This window comes from Pinus tabuliformis, chromosome J (genome assembly GCF_031772625.1).
Source record: "Pinus tabuliformis cultivar Carrire ecotype Pingquan chromosome J, CPIR1, whole genome shotgun sequence".
NCBI classification, from domain to species: Eukaryota; Viridiplantae; Streptophyta; class Pinopsida; order Pinales; family Pinaceae; genus Pinus; species Pinus tabuliformis.
In genome coordinates this window covers 1,560,103,998-1,560,115,008 of record NC_142295.1, presented here as the reverse complement: position 1 = coordinate 1,560,115,008, position 11,011 = coordinate 1,560,103,998, and positions in this window count along the sequence as shown.

The following is an 11,011-nucleotide window of genomic DNA, read 5'->3' as shown; positions in this document are numbered from 1 at the left end:
GCACAGATTTATTTACTGCAGTATATGCTTGATGCTTGGGATCCTATCAACCAGGTATTTCAGATCAGGAGCAAATCCATCCCTTTGACTGTGGTAGACATTTACTTCTTGACTGGTTTGTCGAGGCGGGGTGCCCACATTTCTTTGTCTGGTTCGGCCCGAGGGAATGACTCCGTGAGAGATTATGTCCGCCAGTATTGCAGGGAGGGGTCCCAGCCGAGTAGAGACGGCAAGGTTGTTATCCATGAGATTACTGACAGGTCTCTCAGGTCTATTCTATATACTATTGGTAGGATGGCCGGTAGCGCATCTCTTCATGTTGCCAACAGATCTTATGTGCAACACGCCTTGGAGTGTCTCCAACCGAAAGTATTCAACTGGTGTGATGCAGTACTTCTTCAGATGAAAAGTCAGTTGAACAAGGTAAAGGACGGGAAGCTGAAGAACTTTGGATTTGGTTCTATTCTGACTGCCTTTGCCTTGGAGAAAATTCCACTGATGCAGCCTCAGTATATCGCACTCGACTTGCCTTCTCCTACCGAGCCACGCATGCAGAGATGGGTTGATCACATGTCTAGGCATGCTGGTCAATCTCAGATTTCTTTCACTGATACCTTCTTCAGGTGGTTCGAGCGTCAGGAGATGGTCTATTCCGAGTATCCATATGTTGGCATGGATTTCCAGGTGATCCGGACTTGGTATTGCCGGACGGCGAACAATGGGGCGCTATGGGTAAAATCTTTGACCATATTACTGTTTACTATTCTTATTCATAATGTCCTTGTGCTTTATTCTATCAAGACTTTAATCAAACTCATGTGTGCATGCAGATGTTGGTCCTGTTCGTCTAGCAGTTCGCCAGAGAGTGCCAGTTGCTGCCCCAGCAGGGTTATTCTCCGCGATCTTGATGTGGTTGAGACTCTTACAACTGTGCAGGAGCAGGTTGAGAGCCTTACTCTCAGCATTCCCGATGTGAGGATTGACGAGTTACCTTTACAGCTACAGCGGCATACTACTGGTGTGCCTAAACGATGGACTCGTCTCTTACGCATGATTGCACAGGCCGTGACATGCTATCATGAGCAACACTAGGCTAGGGTGCCCCCTAGCATTTTTGAGTTTTTGGGTCATACAACCGATTTTGTCCTGGTTACAGAACATTATGTATGAACGATAAACAGCTTATATATATATATTTTGATTTTCGTGGTTTACTCTGGTTGAGTTATATGATCCATATGTACAACATTGATGATGTGTCTCTTTTTATAAATGTCGCAAATGTCTATCTAACACATAGTTTGCTAATGAGTCGGTTAATGTGTTTAAGTTTCTGGAAATATGCTGGTATTGAATTGAATCAAATTGTCTTTCCAAAATCTTAACCCTTAGGAACATGCGATAAATAGCTGGATTGCGAACGGAATATATACCATTGAGTTGTAGTATTACGAGTTGTGAGTCTAGCCTGACAATTAGTCGGCATATACCATGGGTGATGGCATCAGAGAGTAGTTCTATCAACGCGCTATACTCAGTGATATTATTCGTTGATTGCCCAATACACACACCTCTGAAACTTACTAACTCGCCGCTTGGATCAAAAATGGCCCAGGCTGCGGAGGACAGGTTCCGCGAACTACGACTCGCTCCGTCGGCATATCCAACACATGTCTCCAGAAGGTTTGACATCTACAATAAATGTGAAAAGGTGGATCACTCGACCAAAACAAATACTTTAGCGAAAACAAAATACAACAAAAGCATACAGGTTACTATTTAAGCATAGTAACGCTTGAGGTACAACCCATTACGGGGTTGCGCCAGTGGAATTCCGTCATAATCCATTAACTCGTAGGCTCCTTTTGCTAACACTCATTTAACAATATAGGGGCCCATCCATAAAGAATTAAATTTACCTGCTCCCAATTTATCGAATTCTTGGTCATAAAGCAAGACCAAGTCACCTTCTGAGAAGACACGGGGTTTGACATTTTTGTCGAACTGCGCCTTGACTCGTTTCTTATGGGCTTCGTTAGCCAAAGCGGCGTCACGACGGGTTTCATCCAATTGGATTAATTCCAAGAAACGGGCCTCTTCTTCCGAGGTTCCGGGGAGGAGATCAATTGCGAGTTTAAGTGACGAAATTTCACACTGGATTGGCAAGACTGCTTCTAGGCCATACACCAGTTGGAAAGGTGTGAACCCGGTCGCATTATTTACCGATTTTCGGTAAGCCCACAAGGCTGAGTACAGGATTAGGTGCCACCTTCTTTTGTGAACCCCGATCATCCTTTGCAACATACGCTTCAGGACCTTGTTGATTGCTTCAACTTGTCCGTTGGCTTGCGGATAATATGGGGTAGAGCTGTCATGAGATAGCCCTAGCTTAGCAGCTAATTCGACCATCATGTGATTGCGAAAATGCGATCCATGATCTGTAACTATAGCCTGTGGTACGCCAAACCTGGCGACTACATGATTGAAAAAGAAAAGGGCAGCTGTTTCACCAGTGTTATCTAATGTAGGCATCGCCTCGGCCCATTTGGTAAAATAGTCAACAGCGACTATAATATACCCATGCCCCCCGGTCGAGGTGGGGTTACATTGCATGAAATCGATGCCCCATTTGGCGAAAGGCCCAACAGCGACTATTGGCTGTAAAGGTGCGGGTGGTCTTCTGGTTTTGCTATCGAAAATTTGACAATCATGGCAACTTCTGACTGCGGTTATGCAATCTTTGAACATGGTTGGCCAGAAGTATCCTGCTCGTAAGATTTTCTGTGCTGTAGCATATCCAGATTGATGCCCCCACACGCGCCTGAATGACACTCATTCAAGGCTTTTTCGGCCTCTTCATGGGTGAGGCACCTCCTCAGAACTATATCGATACCACGACGGTAAAGCGTATCACCGACGATCATGTAGTCTTTTGCTTGGTATTGTATATGTTTCTGTTCTGAGTGAGAGGTGTCAGGCCTGAATTTTTGGGTTTGGAGATAAATTATTATATCTCCATACCACTCATTGCTTGCAGATATCAGAAACAAACTTTCGTCCACGATTGACTCTTCTGATGTTTCATCGTTGGACGACGATGGGAGATCGCACAATAATTCTACGAAGACTAAAGCTTTCTTTGATTTGGATTTTACAAATTCCAGATCAAACTCTTGAAGGATCGCTATCCATTTTGAATACTTTCCCCCCAGCAACTGTCGTGACAATATATAAGTCATGGGGTTGCAATCTGATAGAATGGTAGTTTTCCGAAAGAGGACGTAATGTCGAAATCTTTGTATCGCTTGAACAGCAGCGAGTGCTAGCTTTTCAACATAAGAATATTTGCTTTCTGTATCATTCAATTTTTTACTTAAATAATATATAGGATGTTTAATTCCATCGACTTCTTGAACTAAAACCATCGCAATGGTCGTATCTGCTGCAGCCAGATACAGGTTAAAATCTCTTTGATAGTCGGGGCATACATTAATGATGCTTTTACTAGAGAATCTTTCATAGCATCAAAGGAAGCTTGCACCACCTGATCCCAGACAAAAGTTACATCCTTTTTCAAAAGACGAGTATAACCTTTAGCAAGTTTTGCGTAATTTGGAATGAACATCCTCAGAAAGTTTGCTTTCCCTTAGAGTTTCTGAATCTAAAGCAAATTTGAAGGTGGAGGCAAATTAATGATTGCCTGAACCTTACAAGGGTCGAGACGAATCCCATCCTTAGAGACTACAAAGCCAAGTAAACGACCAGAACCGACGCAAAACACACATTTGTGCGGATTGAGTCTTATCTTGTAGTGTCGGCAACGTAGAAATATCGCTCTTAAATGCTGCAGATGATCAGTCCGCTTTCGCGAATGAACCGGAAGGTCGTCGAGATAAGGTTGAACGATGTTCTTGATGTCATGGAAGGCATAATTCATTGCCCTCTGAAACGTCGCCCCTGCGTTGTTTAAACCAAAGGGTAATTTTCGATAAGCGAATGTGCCCCACGGACAAATGAATGCAGTCTTTGACTGGTCTTGTGGGTGGATATTTATTTGATTATACCCGGAAAATCCATCCATGAATGAAAAGATTTCACATCCAGCGCATTCATCAATTATCTGGTCGATGAAGGGTGTAGGGTAGTTGTCCTTCGGACAAGCTTGGTTTACATCCCTATAATCGACACACACTCTAATTGTCCCTTGTTTTTTCATAACAGGGACAATATTCGATACCCAATCGGTTAGAGGAACCGGGTAGATGAAACCAGCATGGAGGAGTTTTTCTACTTCTGCTTTAATGGCACCGGCTTTCTTGGGGTGCACCTGCCGAAGCCGTTGTCTTACTGGTTTGACATCAGGATACATCTTAATTTCATGTTCAACGATACTCGAGTCAATGCCTGGCATTTCATCATATGACCAAGAAAAGACATCTCTGAACTCGCGAAAAAGAGCGTTATATATTTCCAGTTATGAAGGAGAACAACCTTTGCCGACATAAATATTCTCTACAACATTTGTTTTAGTCGAGATATTTATGGCTATAGTCTCTTCAATATTGGATAAGTTTTGCTCGGAATCCACCGTATTTACAGTATTTCATAGGAATTCAAAAACTGAAGGGTGATAAAGGTCATGTTGAGTATCTTCTTCATATTCCGGAAGAAGGGAACGATGGTGGCGATCATTCCATGGTGCCCCCTCAATCAACATTGATTGTAGAATTCCTTTGTTAGTCCCATGTACTTTCGACCAAGGATCTAATGGGGTACCATATTCTCTAGACCTATCTACCCAAACGCTTGACGAGCGTTGATTTGGGTTCGCCTCCCATGCCCGAAACATTGATTGCTACAATATTTATATAGGACTTGGGGGCAAAACCATTGCATGATCCATGTCGATATCGTCTTCTGAGATCTTCGTGGAAGATATCATAGAATGGAGGTGGAAGTGCGAAAGTTCCCATTAATGTGGGGTCTTTCAATAGGCCTACTCCGATGTCTTGAAGCGAATGGTTGCTTCCATGGATCATGGGAATGCTTCCTGTAACTTGTGAACCATTAGGGAGGAAGTCTTGTTGGTCGACGATCGTAATCCCTCCTTCAAACGGGAATGCGATCTTCCTAAAATAAGTCGACACAACAGCTGCCATGGCATAGATCCATGGTCTTCCCAGTAGGATGTTGTAGTCAAGATTCCCATCGATGACTTCAACATCTATTTCTACTGTTTTTCCTCCCAGTTCAACTTTCAAGTTATTAAGGATACCGCACGGGGTATATGTCCTTCCGTCGAATGCTTTTAATGTCGTCAAAGATCACGACAAGGTTGGAGATCCTAAAGTTTTCCAGCAACTCATCGACATAATACATGTAGATGCCCTGTTACACTAAAAAATGTCACCTTGACTACTTACAGTTAGTATGGCTCAAATCAACAGTCATGCTACCCTCTTAGGCAAGTCTCATGCCTCTGTTATCCATCTCAAACTCAAAAAAGAGAGAAAGTCTTGTAAAAATCATGTTTATCTCTGGGGTCGCAGGTTCTCTCTAGCCTTACCTGCGGGGACGCGGACCATGTTCACAAAATCTGCGTCCATGGACGCTCTGTATGTTAAGGGACAGGTGCGTCCCTCTGTAAAAGGCAAAATGCGCGAGTTTTATCTTGAAAAAGTTACTTGTGGTTACTTCTAGAACATTCTAGAGGTCGGTTTGATGAAATGGATGCGCCTCCAGTTGGTTCATGTATCTCTATTAAGGGGGAACTTATCCCATCAATAAGGGAGCTATCCCACCCAAAGAGGGGGATGATCCCATTGATAGTGGACCTGAATAACCTCTTTACAGCACTATAAATAAAGACATTGAGCCAGAGGGAGAAGAGGTTGGAGCTATACATTTTCTTTGGGTAAATGCTGCAGGATTTAGGTCTTCCATTAGAGCCTTTGTGAGGAGAGATTGTCTTCACTTGATTCTACTTGGGAGAGGGTGAGCTTTGTCAAAGTAGAGGAAAACCCTTGATGGACCCTGGGAGGAACTTGCACAACACCAAGGCCAGGTTGTAAGAGTTTCTTTGTTTCGTTATTAATACAAACTGGTTTATTTTTCTCAATAGCTTGTGTTAATGAGTTATTTCATGTGTTCCTTGGTCTGCATGTTGAATATATGTTTTATTATATGAAATGCAAGTGCTTGGTAATTGTTTGATTGTTTGTGATGGATAACAGAGGCATGAGACTTGCCTAAGAGGGTAGCATGACTGTTGATTTGAGCCATACTAACTGTAAGTAGTCAAGGTGACATTTTTTAGTGTAACATGCCCCCTCATCAATAATTGTTCGGTGAACAGCTTTGTTGAGAGCTTTCACTTGAATAAGGAAAGCTAGTTGAGCTGGTAACTGAGGATCGTACCCTTTGTGATCAAAGGATACAAGTTTGGAATCCTTAGGATCGACCCCACCAATAGCCGATAACAAAGCCTGCCTTTGGGATGGGAAATTTTGTAGTACTTCAAGAGTCGACATAGCGGATGGCGATTGGGCCAAATCTTCCACTATGTTATAATGCTGCGCCGCTCTGGCGCGAGGATTAAATGTCGACTTGTGTACTACTCCCTTCGGCGGTTTTATTGTTAATTCAGGAATGATGGGTGGTACAACTTCTGTCGAAGTTGTTGTCGAACTACTTGGTTGATCTTTACCTTTGTCGTTCGACAGCTGCGGATTCCCGTAATCTTTGTTCCTTGTCGAAATCAAAGCATCATTCTGCTGTTTTGAAACTGACAACATAAGCACTTGCGACGGGGAAGCATTTCCACTATCAACCAGATTTTGACCTGGATTGGGAAACGGATCAGTTAATACAGCTGAGGTTTGCAAACTTTTGAAGAACCTTTTAAGCTCAGCTTTGTACGGACATTCATATGTCCGATGATCCTCATCACATATCTGACATGGATATTTCCTATTTCCAGGAGGGTTTGAAGAAGTTTTTCCAGGAGATGACTCACCCTGTTTCTTCTTCTTCCCTTTGTTTTGCTTCTTCTTGCTTCCTGGTTGATTGGTTTCTTTGCCTTTATCTGCTGATACGGCATTTACTTCCGAAGCAAGAATTTCATCTTTTTCATTTTGATCGGAATTCTTACGGGCTTTCTTAGACAAAGCCTTTGTCGATTTCACGTTTGTCGTGCCAATCACACCATCGTCGGCATGAGAGTCACTATTCGATTTAGGAGGAGGAGGAATTGAGAATTCCGGTCTAGGGGCGTCAGGTATTTTGTCGTAGAGCGTGCCAGACTGAGTATAAACTAAGTCTAGATACTGTGCACAAGCAATAACTTTCTCCTCTGTTACGACTCCCCCCTTGGCCACATCTTCCGTTATAGTAGGAAGTAAAGACTTTATAAACCATTCAGCTAATAGCTGATCGGGAACGTATGTTTTCACCATCCTACGACGACAATGCCATTCATGTATATGATCGGATATATGAGTGGCAGTTGTCTACTTGAAGTTGGTTAATATTTCTGTTCCCGTTTCATACCTTATCGGTAATTGAAAATGTGTTAAGAAAGTCGTGGCTAGGGAGCTAAAATTATCGAACGAGGCTCTAGGTAATTCAATATACCATTTTTCCGCTGGACCCGTTAACGTCCTCTGGAAAAGGCGAAGCCTTATCAAATCATCATTCAGGGTGTTTGATGAACACCACAGATGAAAAGTCATCACGTGATTCGATGGGTCTTCACCTGGATTTCCACTGAATTTAGGAATGTCAGATGGAAGCTTGTGAGGAATCGCTGGCCACCAAGGGGCGTAAGAAATCGGATCGTTGGTTAACCGGTGTAAATCGGGTAACTCTAAAGTTGCCACGAATGGTAACTGTTGATTCAGGTTAGGTGAAGCATACCCGAGGTACGGTGGAATTGCCTGAGCAGTGGGCCTTTGCATACCAGCATAATGTAATTGATGTTGGTATGACTGATACGGTTGGTGGACTTGACCACTGTAAAGTGGTTGGTTTTGACCGTTTTGAATATACGGTTGTCCACTGTTCGCAAAGATCTGCTGCTTAGAACCTTGGTACACTTGCTGGAATTGTGGTTGTTGGTATTGCACCAGCCATGGTTGTGAAGCCATGTTCTGTTGTGCTATACTAACTGTTGGACCAAGGTGTGGGGTAATTGTACCCGTTTGGACCTGTGTTGCCCCACCAGTTGGCGATTTTGGTTGTGTCCCAGGGTCAAGGGGCTGTTGCATTACAACCTGAGAAATCTGAGGTTGACATACAACAGGCATCGCTTGAACTTGTGACACTGTTACAATAGACGGTGTGGTCGGGATGTTCGACATAGGTACACACTGTTGCATAGAATATACAACCCTTGGTTGTTGAGGTAGCATAGGTACCTAACCACTTGATGTAATTCCACTATAACCTGAATACTGTTGTGAACTCCCGTATCGATACCCTCCCTGAGGGGGTAGCGAAAGGGCATACTGCCCCCCATATAGTAGCAATCCGGAACTCAAGGGGATTGTTTGTCCTTGGGGACTGGATTGCCCAAATTGACCTCCAAATGGATCAATCTGGCGAGTCTCAACATAAGAGTTGCCGGATATTATTCCAAATGAACAAACTGGAACAGACCACACTGTCGAAATAGTCCCTTGGTGGACTCCTTCTAGCTGTTGCGAGCTAGTCGGGACAGATGGTATGCCGGTAAACATTGTCGAAGTGACGACAGGGGCTTCTTCTGTCGCTGTGTCGTTCGACATAGTCCTAGATGTTGACGGTTGTTCAGACATTTTGAGTCTATCCAATAGATTGCCTAGCGATTCTACAGGAACTTCCACTTGTGGTGGACTAACTTCTGACAAAGGAAATAGAGTGACCCCGACTCCAAAACGGGTTGGAGTACTTGCTTGCTGATCCTCTGCAATTTCCTCTATCGCAATCAAACCCGGTGGAAGAGGAAGACCGTCAGGTCCGTAAAATATTTCTGGTGCCGAAGAAGGGGTTGAATCGACAGCGACAGTTGTTTGAGGAGCAAGACTCTCTGAACCGGTTACAGATGGAACTGGTTCAGTAACACAAGTATTTGCCCCCAGACTAGGATCAGTGTTATTGTCCCTCTGTGGCTGTTGAACTTCTTCTATAGAGGCAGGGTTTCCAGAAATGTTTGGAGTAACCGGAATCTCAGATGTTGTTGGAACACTTGTTCTAACTTTGATAGGAGATTTTGAACCGGTTAAACGACTTCACTTTGTCCGTACTGTTTTCGATTCCGGAGACAAAGACAGTTGACTCGTAAGCCTCCGCGAACGACGGGGTTTCAATTGACTTTCTTCCACGATTGCGGATTACTCGATCAACCAAAATACAAAAGGGGAAAGTGTGTTTCCGAATTAAATGAATTTCTTAGACGCTTCTAGACACAACTTGCTTTTTCAGTTTTAAAGAGTCGAGAAAAAGCTAAAGATGACTCTAGTCTCCTTCGATGTTTTAACGAGCCCGAAGTGACAAATGCTCGGATGGAATTTTTTTGTTATAGAGTCTGAAAAAGGCCAAAAGAAACTGCTATGGAGTTCTAGGCAGAGGGTGTGCCAAACTTTTCGCAAAACCACAGAATACTTTTTAGGGTACGGGCGGTCGATCTTCCTGAATGTTGTGTTCAGTGCATTGCGATCAGTAGGGCGGCCGACACGGCTTCCTAAGGATAAAGGTTTTATGCCTATAGGGGTCTCCCAATATATACGCGACGGTACATGGGAGCACAATCCGTACTGGCGCTATCGTCCCTCAGGAGGAATCACCCACCATCCACGAGATCGACAGTCACCAGGCTTAACGACGCCGGAACACATCTCTAGCCTAGACCTCTATGTTGTGCGTTATGTTACAAAGCGTTGTTAAGTTCATTCAATTTATTTTAGGTTGATCTTTTTAAAGTTTGCCTTTCAAGGTTCACCACGAGATGTATGATACAAATTCCTAAATGCAGTCTAAAGATGATAAGCAAGCTTTATATCTTTTCAACTTTGAAAATCCTAGCTACTAAGGGAAAAGAAAGACACCATCTTTTCTCAAAGAGCAATCAGCACACTCTAATGCACTTTTCCTAAATCCAACATGAAAACTATCAGATGCAAATGCACAATGCAGGTGTTTGTTTTCCGCTTTCTTAGTATTGATGCCTACAAAGAAAGCTTTTTTGTACAACTTTGAATTTGCTTTTAAATGATCAATACAAACAAGTTTACTTTTTCGAAATCATAGAAGATAGAAGAGATTACAACACATAACGATTTTCGAAATGAATACTTGTTTTGACACTTAAAAGAGACAAAATCAAACCAATAAGCAAAAGTAAATGTATAATCAATCTGCAAACAGCCATTGAACTCTCTTCTAAGATCACAATCAACAGATCTGAATCAAGGGCTACAGGATGACTATTTCACTCATGCAAAGGAAGACTGTAAATGACGCCACAAACACATAAAAACACTCATAGTCTTTTTGTACAAAAGGAGGCGGAATCTAAGTAGAGAAAATGAGTTATCGGACTGGTACCTATGCTGGTTACAGGCTGCAAAAATCAGAGATCAAAACAAGGCAAAACAGAGCAGAGAACCCCAGCTGCACAAGGACAAACTGGTTCAGCGCAACCTCAACACAGGGGTTTTGACATTCAGTGCAGGTAGCCTTCACGGGACCTGTGTTGAAATGCAGAATCCCTTCACTGGGTCTGCGCTGAAGGAGAAACTCTCGTTTCCCTCAGGTTCTGGGTCACAGATTGCTATTTAATTCACTGTTTTAGGCCAAATAAAAGAAACAAGCAAGGTGTAATCAAAGGGATGTTTTGAAGGGATACTAAGATCTATCACAAGGATCATCAAATCATTTGTGAGTCCATTGTTCAGATCATAGACAAGTCCAGCAGTTGGATCAAAGCAGCAACTTTCTACTTTGCATCCGGGAAAGATGCAGTTCGATTGTTGCT